The 14,358-nt window shown below is 44.9% G+C and overlaps 1 protein-coding gene and 1 long non-coding RNA gene across 2 annotated transcripts in view; one reads left to right on the top strand and one right to left on the bottom strand.

Annotated features, from left to right (window-relative positions):
- The window catches only part of ANKRD42 (ankyrin repeat domain 42), a 179,320-nt gene that overhangs the window by 68,304 nt on the left and 96,658 nt on the right, over window positions 1–14,358 (top strand). The gene's annotated exons all lie outside the window — the stretch shown is intronic.
- Window positions 6,652–12,993, bottom strand: LOC138925030 (uncharacterized). Its single transcript, XR_011440662.1, has 4 exons — window positions 12,316–12,993; window positions 11,489–11,596; window positions 8,372–8,527; window positions 6,652–7,193 (listed from the first exon to the last, which is right to left on the bottom strand). It is a non-coding gene; the product is annotated as an uncharacterized lncRNA (long non-coding RNA).

Here is a 14,358-nt window from a genome sequence, read left to right as displayed (position 1 = left end):
AAGTGGGCTGGAGAAGTACAGAGAAGCAGAAGCAGGCACAGCAGATGGAGTGAGAGTCTGGATGGTATTCAGCTAATAGATTTAGCCGCTCCCTGAGACCACTCTCACGCGCCTGTGTGTTTCCAAACTCTTCATTGTTGCTATTGTTTGTATGCTGTAAGTCTTAATTTATAAAAATATTTTCCCATAGATTTGTTAGTATTTTCTGATAAGTGTGTCGAGAGGAATAAAGGAGATAATACATATAAAATAGCACAATACATGGCACGTACAAACACCCAATAAACAGTAGCTATTTTTATTAATAATGCCTGTTGACTTTAGTCAGTGTTGGGAGATAATTCTCCCTGGATCTCTCATGTTTCTGCATGCCTCCCACATCCTCTCTGCCTGTTGTTATGGATTCTTTTTTTAAGGAAGTTTGTATAATGAGCTGCCTTGGGAAATATGGTATCTCCCTCTGGAGCAAAAGGCCTCATGCTTACTGCCTATTATAAAAGATTTGTTTTTTTCTAGCTCAGGGTTCCTCTCTAAAATGCAATCCACTGTATGGTAAGGTGCATACCTGGGCCTATCTGTATCACCTGCATGGGATTTGGGAGCAAGGAGAACTGATGCAAATATGTGATGCTCATCCTGTTTGCTGTGCCATGAGTAATTACCTCCTTTGTCTCTGGCCAAGGAGCCTCATGTCTTCTGCCAGAATCCATGCAACTGTGGCAGGCTAGCTTGTTATCTTGCAAACAGAGTAAGATCTTAGACCCTTCACAGTTCTTGGCAAGCATTGCCCTTCTGTGGCAACTAAAATAAAAAAAATTAAAAATTTTTCTTCCTTTCAATTTCACTTACAGAAATACCTGAGTGCCAGCCAGGTTTAAGGCTAGATGTTGTGAGGAATGTAAAGAAACATAACTCAGGGCTGGCCTGGTGGTGCAGTGGTTAAGTTCGCACATTCCGCTAGGCAGCCCGTGGTTCACCGGTTCGGATCCCAGGTACGGACATGGCACTACTTGTCAGGCCATGTTGTGGTAGGCATCCCACATATAAAGCAGAGGAAGATGGGCACGGATGTTAGCTCAGGGCCAGTCTTCCTCAGCAAAAAGAGGAGGATTGGCAGCAGATGTTAGCTCAGGGCTAATCTTCAAAAAAAAAAAAAAAGAAACATAACTCAGTCCAACAACTGAGTTCCTACCATGTGCAAAGATTTCTGCTCTCCAAGAACTTGTAATATAACTGGGAGAACAGAACAAGTATACTAATGGTTCCACACAAGACAGTAATAGATTAGTGTCATGTAAATGCTATAGAAAAGAAATCCTTTGGTTCAGTTAAGGATGATACTTTTCAGTCATGGTTATCAAGAGGAGATAAGATTTGAGCCTTGTTTTTAAGGGTTTTTGATAGGTAGAGATTGTAGCGATGAGGTCTAGGAGAGAGGATTGGAGTAAGCAGGACCCTTTAGTAATCTCCATGCTCCTTCCCGTTTTGGGGCCTTTGCAATGGTGTACTCTCAACTTGAGTGCTTTCTTCTCCTCCTTACCTGGTTAATTCCTTCCTATCCTTCAGATCTCAGTGTAAATGCTGCCTATTTAGGGGTTCCCTCCCTCCCTGTGTGTAGATTTTGTGTTTTTGTTATGGACTCCTATAGCAACCCAACCTTCCCATGTCACTTCTTACATGTGTCCTCCATGATAGGAGAGACACATCTTTCGCTGTTTCTCCAACACCTAGCAGAATGCCTGGCTCATAGTGAGCCTTTGGCAAATATGTGTCGAATGAATGAATAAATGTCCAAATTTTAGTTATAGTTACATGAGGAGACCTGATAGACTAAGGCATAGGAGTCATTTGGAAGATGGTGGAATTGGGAGAGATAAAACTGAAAAAAAGAAGAAGAAAAAAGACTAAGGAATTTGGTTTTCATACAGTACACTTTCAGGAGATTTCAAAAGTTTTTGAGCCCAAATTGATAAAAGCAAGTCTGAGTGCCTTTCCAGAAAATACTGTTTTCCATTTACTAGTGCAGGTTAATGTGTCATTGCTCTTCCCAATGTCTGATGAGGTGGCCTGGCTGTGAGAAATGCTCTCCTTCTAAAAGCCTAGCTTATCCATCTCTCAGAGGCCAAGAGGGTAGCAGGGAAGTGTGGGTCCTGGTTTTTTCATTGTGAAGGACTACTTTTATTATGATTTCACCATTTTGAGCCCCAAATTTAAGCATACCTTACGCTCTTTACCAACCGCATATTTGAAGCCATTACCTATTTTCCTATTTTCAATTAATTCAAGGCATAGATAACTAGCGAGTGGGAGACAGTGCTGATCCAACAGCTGAAGGCAAAGATACTTGCCAATTTCTTTGGTGGTTTCTAGTTTCATCTCCAGTGATGGTACAATTTCTTTAGGCATTTTGAAATGCCAGGGCCCTCTGGATGACCCGAGTACTCTTTCCTGTGTGTCCAGGTGTCTGGGGACCCAGGTTGGACATAATTACATGAGATGGCCAGAGGCCCTCCAGCTCTGTAAAGATAACTCTGGTGACTTCAGGGAGAGAGGTTGCAGCCTAGACCACTCTCATTGGTCAGTCCTTTTCTCTTGGAATATGTGGGAAGAGGTGGTGTAAAGGAATCCCAGTGTTTTTTAAAGCAGGTCAATGAGGCATTGAGAGAGACAGACGGGACCCAACGGGCTCCATTTCTTTCCTTAGCTTACTTGGATTTCTTGACACTAGAGGGAGTGTGTGGACAGAACAGAGGACAATCCTTTGCCCTTATTTCTTCTACTGATTTTATAGTTTTTGTCTAATCCGAGGAGCCCATTGTCACAAAAGTTTTGTGTTATTTTATGTTAAGACTGCGTTTTTCACTGCTTAAAAGTGACCACTAACCCCTACCCCGCACAAATCTGGGGAAATTTTTTTCTGATTGTATTAGGGGGCTGGCAGTGACACTAAGTTTGCTGATTACAATGAATCAAAGAAAAGAATGATTAAAGGAAAAGAACAAGGAAAAAAAGACTTGTTCAAACATTATATGCTTTGCAATTCTGACAGTATCTCTCATTGATTATTCATTTATTCTTTGAACTAATCCTTACTGAGCACTATTTATGGTGCCAGGCACCGTGCTAAGCCTAGAGGATCCAGACAGAAGACACCGTCCTGCCCCCAGGTTGCTATCAGTCTAATTTTAATCAATACTGTGATGAAGGGAAGTACAGACTGTTGAGGGAATGCGTAAGAGAGGCGTGTACTACCCAAAGCAGGGAGCCCTGGGAAGGCTTGAGTTTGGAAGGATGGGTAGAAAAGTATTTAGTTGAATGGATTTGGTCGATGATGGTATGGGGTATAAAAAGCGAGAGCACTTGCAAAAGCCAGGAGGTATGTGTGAGAGAGCCTGGTTTGTCTCAGAGAATGGCTGGAACAAGGGTTCAGGGTGGAGGGATTCAGAAGGTGAGGTTGGAAGAGGTGGGGCTGGCCCTCGACTTCTCTTTGACTTCATCCATGGGTAAAGAGGAATTGCTGAAGGCTGGGGAGTAGCGTTGAAAAGAAAGGGTCTTGGCCTGCTCTTTGCTCAGTCCTCTTGTCTAGACTTCCAGGAGTCAGGGCCATATATTTCACCTAGGTCTCTGTCCTAGAGACTGACCTGAAGGACTTTGAAGAACTCCTCTTTCTGGACCAGGGATGATCTTTTGCCAGGCAGAGTCCACAGCTCTGGCCTCAAGGTGCCTGATCAGAGACGGCTTCCTCATTGTATGGCTTGGCTGCCTTGAATCTCACAGGGATCTGCCTGGAAAATAGGATTTCAGAGTCCCCTCACTTTTGGGGCCCAATTTCTGCACTGGGGTACTCTCATGGCCTGTGGCCTCCCCTCTCCAACCACACAGTGAGACATTCTTCCCCAAAGAACTCCTTATATATAGCTATTGCTTTACCCTGTCATATAAGCTTGTTCATACACCAGTTCATTTCAGATCCTTAGCAATTCCATGAGTTGGGTATTATTGCCCCTATTTTACAGATGGGAAAACTGCAGTTAGAAGGCTGAAGTGACCTGTCCCAGGTCACAGAGCAAGTAAGGGTGGAGATCAGAATTGAACACGCTGCACACTGTACTGAGACACCTGTTTTTCTCCCTCCTACCTTTTATTCTCATTGAGCACATATTGTGAAATCGTGGCTGCTCTTAGGGTACGTGAACTCTTATCCTCCAAGAGAGGCTGTTCCACAGCTTTTTTCATTTGTTCAAGAAAACAAAATATCTAGGACAGGGGTAGCAAATAGATTTCATCTTCACAACAACTTCCTTGGATTAACTGCTCAGAACAAAGCATTGACTTGTATGAGAAAGAATGTCACTAGTGATTGGCAATGTCCTCTATGGACGCAGGAGAGGGAAGGGGCAGCACAGATGCCATCTAATACGTCAATTTTGTGCTATCATGACGTTTTTGCTGACACCCATCTTCACCCCAACACCCATTTTGCTCACTTTCCCTTATTCTTTCCCTTCCCTGCAGTAACTGGCCCTGCCCATTTAATAATAGCTTCAATTTACTGAGCAGGTAATGGGGGCTCGACACTTTGCGTACATTATTGTCAGTCTTCACAACAATCCTGCAAGATAGGTAGAGATAAAAACAAGGTTTAGAGAGGTTAAGTAACTTGTCCAAGGACACACTACGAGGAGGCTAGAATTTGAGCCCTGAATGGCAGAGAAAACCTTGCCTTTTTATGGTGGGCAATGAATACTTTCCTCTTCACTGTTTGCTTTAAGCCTCAAAACAGCCCTTTGAGGTAGTCCTCTGGGTCTGCGGCTGAGGGAGCTTGAGGATCTGAGGGGAGAGAAACTGGCTACTTGGTGGCAGAGCCCCAACTCCTGACTCCTGGTCCAGGCCTTTTGCCACTGTTCCACTCTATCACTTTGGGGAGAACTTGGGGGCCCTTGATTGATTTTACTCCTACCATCCCTACCCTGTTTTTAACTTTTATCATCAAGAAGGTCTTTCTTTTATTGGTAGCTCCTTCTTCTGTAACTTGGCCTTTTACTTAAAAAAAAAAATTTTTTTTGATGGGAAATTCACAACATAAAATAAACCGTCTTAAAGCGGACAGTTCAGTAGCATGTAGGCGTGTAGTGCATTCACAATATTGTACAACTACCGCTTCTATCTGTTCCAAAATATTTCCATCGCTCCGAAGTAAAACCTTTACCTGGTAAACAGGTTCTCCCCACTCCCCACCCCTCCCAGACCTCAGCTACCACCAATCTGCATTCTGTCTCTATGCATTTACCGATATTGGGTATTTCATATGAAATCAGTTGAATTATACCATATGTAGTCTTTTGTGTCTGACTTCTTTCACTTAGCATAATGTTTTGGAGGTTCATCCACGTTGTAGCATATATCAGTACTTCATTCCTTCTTATGGCTGAATAATATTTTGTTGAATATATACCACAATTTGTTTCTCCATTCATCTGATGATAGAGATTTGGGCTGTTTCTACCTTTTGGCTATTATGAATAATGATGCTATGAACGTGTGTGTACATGCCCTTATTTGAGTATCTATTTTCAATTCTTTGGGTATATACCTACGAGTGGAACTGCAGGGTCATATGGTAATTCTGCTTAACTTTTTGAGGGAAGGCCCATTTCTTTTTGAAGTGGACAAGGAATTCCTTGTGAAAGGGGTGGATTTTTGCTTGTGGAAAACCGAGAGATGACAAAGGGTGTCCTTTGCAGATTAGCAGAACATGTGGAGGCTAAATATGAGAGAATCTGAGTGAAGAAACTGCAATACTCAAACTTCAGTAGGCAGGAGGGGATATTCATGAGACATGAGGAGTAGCCTGGAGTAGAGGACCTCTGGGTGGTGGGAGACCCCTGAAGATGGCACTTCATCTGGAGCTAGTGCTCTTCCCTCTAAAGCCCGAGGGACACATGTGACACTGCTCAGCTCCAAGCAGCTGCAGAAAGGCTAGCAGGATTTTGAACCTCTTTAACTTTGAGGATTTGTGGATATTTGCATTGGTATATTAGGAATAAGGACCACTAAAACCTTAAAAATCTTCATATGTTGATTCCATCAGTACTTAAGGCATGAGCTTGGAACTACTACAGAAGGAGAGACTGAGAATTCTCAAAACCTCAAGACTAGGAGGTGGCCATTAAAGGCAGATGTATGCAGAACAAGGGCCCTGTGGGGCCTAGAAAAGGATCAAAATGCAGAAGCAGGGAGACAAATGAAGACCTGGACAGGAAGAGGGCAGAAATGTTTCATTAGCCGTACTTGGCTAAGGATCAAAGAGTTTCACCATTCCGGAAGATACCTTCCCATCCCACTGTGGTGGTTATAATCAGTTTTTTTTTTTTTTTTTAAAGATTTTATTTTTTCCTTTTTCTCCCCAAAGCCCCCCAGTACATAGTTGTATATTTCTCATTGTGGGTTCTTCCAGTTGTGGTATGTGGGACGCTGCGTCAGCGTGGTCTGACGAGCAGTGCCATGTCCGCGCCCAGGATTCGAACCAACGAAACACTGGGACGCCTGCAGCGGAGAGCGCGAACTTAACCACTCGGCCACGGGGCCAGCCCCTATAGTCAGTTTTATATATACTTATGCTTAAATAATTTGTGTAGTAGTCTGTATATATTTTATTCCATAGATTGTTTATTCTCAGCTATTTGCTACCATGATAAGGTTCTAAGCCTTGAATCATTCAGGTAAGAGTCTGGTGTCCAGAATAGGCAGACCACTTATGCAGCTCACAAAAACCAAATGTGATCAGATGCAGATACAGCTTATGCAGATACAAAATACAATGTGAATATAGCTTTATTCTATATTCAAGGCCTTGATAGAGACACTGTTTATGTTGCTACCTTGGTTAAATGGCTGCCAAGATGTCAGTATGGTTTCTGACAGGATAGTCAGCTCTTAAACTGATGGACACATGCAAAGAGTCTAGTCCTCCTGGCCTAATTTATCCAGAAAATTGCCTTGGCTCACCTCTAAATTTAGCAGCACAGCACAAAAGAGAAATATCAGAATTTATGTCTTTTTGGTAAGCTGGCGCTGGAAGACATTCACATCTAGATCTGAAATACGAAGCCTGTGGTCCTGGAACATAAGCAGTTTCTTCGCAGAAAGTTCCAACAAGGAGGAGAAAATCTTGGAACCAATCTTGCCTTTGCCTACAAAATGATCAAACTGTAATTATCATATTTAAGCAGTAATTGTTCCAATTGTACCAGAATGGGATGCTCCAGCCCTCTTTCTTCTGCTGACACAAATAGCATTGCTGTGAAGATGGAATGGTGCTTCCAGAACAGCTTGCTTTGAGCTTGTTCTTTTTATAGTGAATCTAGGGTCAGGGAAAGGTGCTGTGTGGGCAGGCCCTATCGCGTCTGCTGGGGTGGCAGCCTCTGAAGCTCTTCCCTTTTCACAGCTAAGCCCTTTGATGCTCACCTGCAGCCTCAGACCCAGAACTCGAAGTAGCAGCTACCTTGACCTAAGGCATTGGGACTTGAACCATTCTTGTCAGATCTCAGGACTTGGGTGGTAGGCCTAATAATCCTCAGATAAGCCAAGGGCAGATGAAGTGGGGAGTCTTGCCTGAGATGCTTTCACAGGGGCAGGATGAGGACAATAGCATTCAATAATGGGGTTCCCAGGAGAGGAAGAAAGGAAGGAAGGAAGGAAAATATCACATACTGAGCAACTACTATGTTCTAGGCACTGTGCAGGGCACTTTCTCATATGTTGTTTCAGTTAGGTAATAGAATCCCAGGTAGCTGAAGCACAGTGGACAGAGATGATGAGGGAACGTTTGGGAGTCAGCCAGGTTGCTCACCTGGCTTGTCTGGGTGTGCTGAGGTCTTGAGCTTCTGTCTCTGGCTTTCTGCCTCTGGAGCAGGGAGTAGCAGAAACCAGTCAGGGTAGCAGGACCCAAAGCAGATGCCAGTCCTCAGAACTACTTGTGAGCTATTGGGGTGAGCTTAGGAAAAATGGTGGTGGGATTTGGGGAGGAGAGCACATGGAAGGCCAGGAATTCATTTTTCTCCCTCTTGCTGTAGATTACCATGAGAAGGGGGCAGGGACAGAGGGATGGTGAGAAATGAAGCAGAGCAAGGCCCTGAAGGACCTTGTATGTTACACAGAGAAGTCTTGACTTTCTCCTAGGGCACTAGAAGCATATTGGAGAGTTTTAAGGATTTGATTTCATTTGGAAGTGGAATCTCACTTTGACTCCCCAGTTGAGCCGGGAAGAGTAAGACGCAGAGTAAGAAGGTGGTTGGTGGACGCCGTGCTACATACTGGGGAGATACTGTCTTTGTCAGGAATTTTTTAGTTACTAGCGACAGAAACTCACCTTGAGAACCAACCCTGTGTTGGGTGCACTCATGTCCTTCTCTACAGACACAGGGCAGAATGGTTCCAGATGTAGTCCAGAACAGCTGGAACAGAGGCATGAACATGACCAGGCCTCTTGTCACCTCTCCTTGTTCCTCCCTTCTGCCTGCCAGCTCTGCAAGGTAGAGTAATGGTTAAAACAATGGGCTCTGGAGCCAGACAAACCTAGGCTTTGTTACTTTCTAGTTGTGATATTGTGCAAGTGACTTAACCTTGCTTCGCCTCAGTTTCCTCATTTGTAAACAAGGACAATCACATTACTTACCTCCTGTGGTTGTTGTGAGGACTGAAGGAGTTAATGCACAGAAAGGGGTGGCATAGTGCCTGGTTTAAGCGCATAGAAGGTGTTTAGAAATGTTAGCTGTTCATACTATTATTTCTGTTATTCACCTGCAGACTGGCTTTTTCAATATGGTAGGAAAACAGCCTCTGACAGCTCTGAAATTTTACATCTGACTTCAGCCACCAGGGAGAGACTGACTGAGTTTTCTCTGGTTCCAAGTCCAAACATTCAAAGACAAAAGATTCATAGGCCAGCTTGAATTTGATTTCACTCCTGGACCAATCACATGGCCAAGTGGACAAGTGCCATGATTGCTCCACTCTGACCTGTGGTCCCACAGATAGCTACAAGGACCACCGTGACAAAGTCCCTGGCCAGTCTAGTGGAGGGGAAGGCAGGATCTCCGGCTCTTGAAGGTGACGGGAGCTGTGATGCAGGCTCTCTCTAACAGTGGGCTTTCACATTTCAGCAGCTACATGCCAAGGCCTTTGGGACCTCTGCACTTGGGGGATCCTCTGTAGCTTCATATTCCCCCCCGGAATTCAGAAAAAATATGACAGAAATATTGTGACCCTGTCAGGCTCGATTAGTAGGTGTGACAAAATATGGAAATACGGTGCTTGGCTCCTGGGTACCTGGTCCACTCTGGCCCTAAGGCCTTGAGCTCCTACCTGACAAGTGGTGCTCGAGCCCTGGATTCTAATCAGCAGCACTTCAATCCTGCCCCCTTGGTCCTTGGCCATTCCCCCTACACAGCCTTCCTCATTTCCCCTATTAGAGGGCCTGGCCTGTATCTCCTGATGCCCCCAGACTCTTTTGCTTGGGTTCAGGGACTAGATTTCAATCCCTTACTAACCCCTTCTTTTCTAACAGAGTGGGATAAAGGTGAGGATGGAAATAAAAGGTGTCACCATTCTCTGTTCTCTTTATCCTCCAGGACCTGATTTATACCAAAACTTGTCACCACCCTCTTGGCTCAGTAACACTTTCCTGTCCACCAGCCTCACGGCAGTTGTAATTCAAATTCTCTCCTCAACAAAATTCCAAATTAGCCCATATCTTGGACCTTTGGGGTGGTTTGAAAATGTTCAAAATGGAGAATGTTAAAATCTACAAATGTCAAGGGTCTACAGTGCAGAGTGAAAAGTTAATCCCGTCTCTAGGGATCAATAGAAGGTTTTTTGATAACAGGTGGCATTCAGCTGAGCCAAGGAGGATGGGTAGAATTTTCGCAAGGCAGAAGAGCAGTATGGAGGGTTGCGGGGGAAGGGACAGAGGGACGAGGCCGGTCATGTTTTGGAGATGGTGAAGTTAGATGTGCCTGAGCCTCAGGATGGACAGAGAGATTAACAGGAGATAGAGTTGGAGCACCACAAAGTCTTTGGACTCTCAAAGTCAAGCAGTGTTCTTTTCTCCAGCAGTCACGGGTAGGTAAGATTTTGAGTGTCCCTTGCACTGTTGTAAGCAATGAGTGGGAGCCTTTATTATGAAGAAACAACATTGAGTTGGTGGGGGGTGTATGTGTTTTCTCCTTAGGGAAGTCAGCCTGACTATGGTGAACAGTGTTGTTTGTTCATGGTGGTTTTAAAAATCTCTTATCTCATCAAATGTTTACTGATCCTTGTTTCACTTTCTAGAAGATGCTCAGAATAGTGCTCGGTGAACACTTGTGGAACAGAGATGAGCTGCCTTCCAAGTGAGCTTCCTGGAACATAAGTGTCTCCCATTTAAAATCATCCTGGATTCCCTATCTCTGATGGGTAAATTATTTGATTACCCAATTAGTTGCCTCACTAGACTACAAACTCCAGGAGGGCAGGGACTAGGTCCCATTCATGTCAGTAATTCCAGCATCTAGCCCAAGGCCCCAAGCACAGCAAGTTCTTAATATAGTTTAGGTAAACTGAGCCGTGATTAAGAGCATGGGAGTTTGAGTTTGGGGAATAAACTTTGGAAGGTGGAAGGCCAGGAGCAGTCTGAGAGGGTATGAGGGGGTCAGTCAAGGTTCGTAGTTAGAAATAATAGTGTCTGTTCACCTGGTTAGCAGAAAGGGGTTTATGGGCAAGCATTTATGGCTCACAGAATTGTTGGAAGGGCCGAAGAAACAGAATCCGTATTGAGCTTCCAGGAATGACTCCCCAAAGTCGTACTGCAGAGTTGCTGCCTTTGCCAAAATCAGGAAGCTGCTGCCACAGCTATTGTCTTTGGATCCAAGGCAGTTCAACTCTGATCTACACCCCAAAATGGCTGCCTTGTGCTTTGTCTCTTTCCCCATGCAACTCCATTCTGAATTTAAGTTTCAGACCAGCACGTCTGATTAGAGAAACTAAATCACATTCAGAACCTAGATGAAAAGGAGCTTTAGAAATTGCATTTTTAGTTTTGCAGCCTCTGTCGAGAGCACCATAGAGGGGCCTGAACAAGCCACTTCACCGTGTCTACCCCACTGGGGCTGCTGGGAATGCTGCCAGGATGGCGATTAGGCACAGGGAACCACATTCCCTGATTCATTTAGCCAGCGTTCTCTGAGAATCTGCTGTGTTTAGGGCCTTAGCCAAGAGAAGTGCAGAGGCATGGTTGCTGCCCTTGGGGCACTGACAGTCTCTGAAGGAACAATATAGAGATGGTCAGGACAAACCTCTTATGCTGCTCTGGACAGGACTAGCTCCCGAGACTCGGTGAGGATGGTGCTGCAGGTAGGAGTCAAGTAGCGCCCCCAGACCCTACCCACTTGATGACAGCAGGCACAAATCCTAGCAATAAATGAACTGGGCCTACCAGCATGAGACTTACCCTTCCAGGCAAAAATCACTCTCGTAAAGATTCTCGGAGCAGGAAGGGCCTTGGAGGTGAGCTAATCCAATTGTGGTGGTTGCACAAACTTCCTCCTCTCCAGCATCTCTGAAGAATGAAATTCTTTTTAGTTTTATCTAGACTCTTGGTTTATTTTTTAGTTTTCAGGTTCTCATTTTATGGGTCAATATGTGGCAGGTTGCCTCCCAGATAAAATATGTGAACAGGTGTAAGAATAGAAAATTAAGTAACAGCAAGTTTAAAAATGTTGATGAAATCAGGACACAAACGAATCATAAGAGCTTGGTTCCCACTGCTGCTTGCTTAATGTGTCAGCTATTTGAGGCCATGAACACATAGGTGAGGCTGCATTCTAGGTCCTTTCTGAAGGATAGAAGATGGGAAAATAATCATCACTAAAGAAGAACTGAAGAGAATGCTTAAATTAGAAGAGAATGTGTATAAATAAGCTTCCTTTGTAATAATGGGGCTCAAATTGCTCCTACTTGATTTAGTTTGTCTCATTGATGATAGTGCAGAGTCTATAGGCCCCAATCTGAGGCCATGTCCAGGCTCTGAGTGGTCCTCTCCTCCTTCTGATGGAGCCAAGCGGTAAGCTAATGGCGGCTGCAGCAAAGTGGGCTTTCCCAAATGCTGTGCCAGCTCCTACGGGCCACCGGCAGTGTGTGAGGGCCCGCCTTCCAGCCTCTTAGCTGTTGAAAGTTGTGTGAGAACAGGAGAATGGGGTGTTTGTTGAAGAGACATGTGGTAGTAAGGAAAATAGACATGTGAGCCCAGCTCTGGAAAGCTGAAAGACAAGGCCTTACCTCAGGGGAAGAGGTGGATCCTAGTACAGCAAGGCCTAATGGAGCCTAAACAGGAAGTCCACTCAGAATCCAGGGCCTCAGGAGTCAGATTTTGTAGCTTCTCACTCTGTTGTTACACCATTAAGGTGACTTTTTCTTTTTGTTTCTCTTTGTAAGCCTTTAGATCACTCCAGATCCTGGCAGGAAATGGTTGGCATTCCTCAGCTGAGATTTTTGAAGCAACTTTTAAATGAAGGGACTATTTGCAAAAATGTGGGCAGAAATAAGGAACCCACTAGGGGACTCCAGAAACTAGCATGGACAGGAAGCCAATATCACTCCCAGGTCTATAGGAGCAAAGGGAGGAGATAGTGGTCTTGGAATGTGGTTGAAAGTTGAAGCTGTTTAAGAATGCCTGACAGAAACTGTGGCCATAGAGGAAGGCAGATATTGCCAGAACTGGGGTGTGGGAGGAAGAGAGTGGGAGGGTTAATTACCATGACCTTTCTCTCTTCCAGTCTCCCATCTCCTGCCAGTTGCCCCACTGGCTGCACTTGAACCCAGCTGGAAGCCAGAAGGTAAACGACACTGGGGATGTGCTCAGGGGACTAGGGCAGAGAGGGGTGGAAAATGGATCAGGCGTGGAAGCGAGGGCAAGCACAGAATAACCAGCGCAGCATTCTTGCTTCTTCTCTCTCCACCAGATGTCTGTTGCTTTCCTTACTCTCCAACCAACTTCCTGGGACCGAGAATCAGACTGGCTCAGTTAGTTCCTGTTGGCCTTGTTTGGACAGAGCTTTCTTCTGCAGGTTCTTGGCCCACCTTGGATTGGCTGCCCTTGAGTATTTGAACCCTTACTTCTAAATGGCTCTGACCAGGAGGAAGGACAGGTCTGGAGGCTCAAAGTATGACTTCTTCCCTCAGTGAGGAGTGTGAGCAGGGCGGTTCCCTTGAGAATTGGCTGCAGTAAACTGGATTTGTCTAAATCCTTTGCCAACTCTGCAGAGCCACTAGCAGTGTAGGAGGGCCTGACGTACAGCCACACAGCCCTCCCAAATGAGGTCACAGCCGGCCTTATTTTTGGCTCATCAAATATGAGACCATTGGGCCCTCTTGGAAACATTTTTGGCTGTAAACTTCAGAGCCTGGCCTGGATGGGACGGACTTGGTGTCTGACCGAGGGTGGGTAGTCCCTGTGTCCTCAGGCCTCAAGAATGTACCTCATCTCAGAACTCCCTTGGAGCTCCTCCATGTACAAGTCAATCCGTGGACTGTTTGGGATTGGCCAACAAGTATATATACTCCTCCAATCCAAGGACTCATCCTTTTCTCCTTTTGTCTCCCTCATAGTAACTCATATAGTGCTGGGTCCGTGATACTTTCAGTGTCATTTCCATACAATGAAAATTTACTGACTACTTACAGTGCATCATTTATTCTGCTGGGCCTGGCAATTCAAAGATAAATAAGATTTGGCCCCCGCTCTTGCAGAGCTCGCCAGTCTGGGGAGGAAGACAGATCATTGACAAGTACACTGGAGTGTGCTAAGTGCTATGATTGCTAAGCACTGGGAACTCTGCATCACAGAGAAGGGAGACCTCACCAGACTAGGCATTCAGAGAAGGCTTGTAGGGGAAGGCAATGTTGGATTGACTCTTGAGGGATGAGTAGGAGCTGGCTGGTATAAAATGTCAGGCAGCTTACTCCAGGCAAGGGGAAAAACATGTAGAGGGGTATGGAATAATAGATTGTGATGGTGATGATGATGACAATGGTAATAAGATCTAACATATCTTGAGTGCTTCCCATGTACCAGGCTCTGTTCTAAGAGCTACGCATGTATTATGTCATTTAATCTTAACAAAATCCCTAAGAGATAGAGACTATGTTATTTTAATTTTGCAAACAAGGAAGCAAAAACATAGACTAGTTAATGAACTCACTGAGGGTCACAGAGCTAGTGAGTAGCAGAGCATGACAAGGAAGACAAGAGCCTTGATGTCATGCCAAGGAACTTGAACTTTTGGAACTTACTCTGCACACAGTGAGAACACTGAAGCACTT

The sequence above is a fragment of the Equus caballus genome, chromosome 7 (assembly GCF_041296265.1).
Source record: "Equus caballus isolate H_3958 breed thoroughbred chromosome 7, TB-T2T, whole genome shotgun sequence".
NCBI lineage: Eukaryota > Metazoa > Chordata > Mammalia > Perissodactyla > Equidae > Equus > Equus caballus.
Note: the sequence above shows the minus strand (reverse complement) of the source record. Positions and strands in the feature narration are given on the sequence as shown.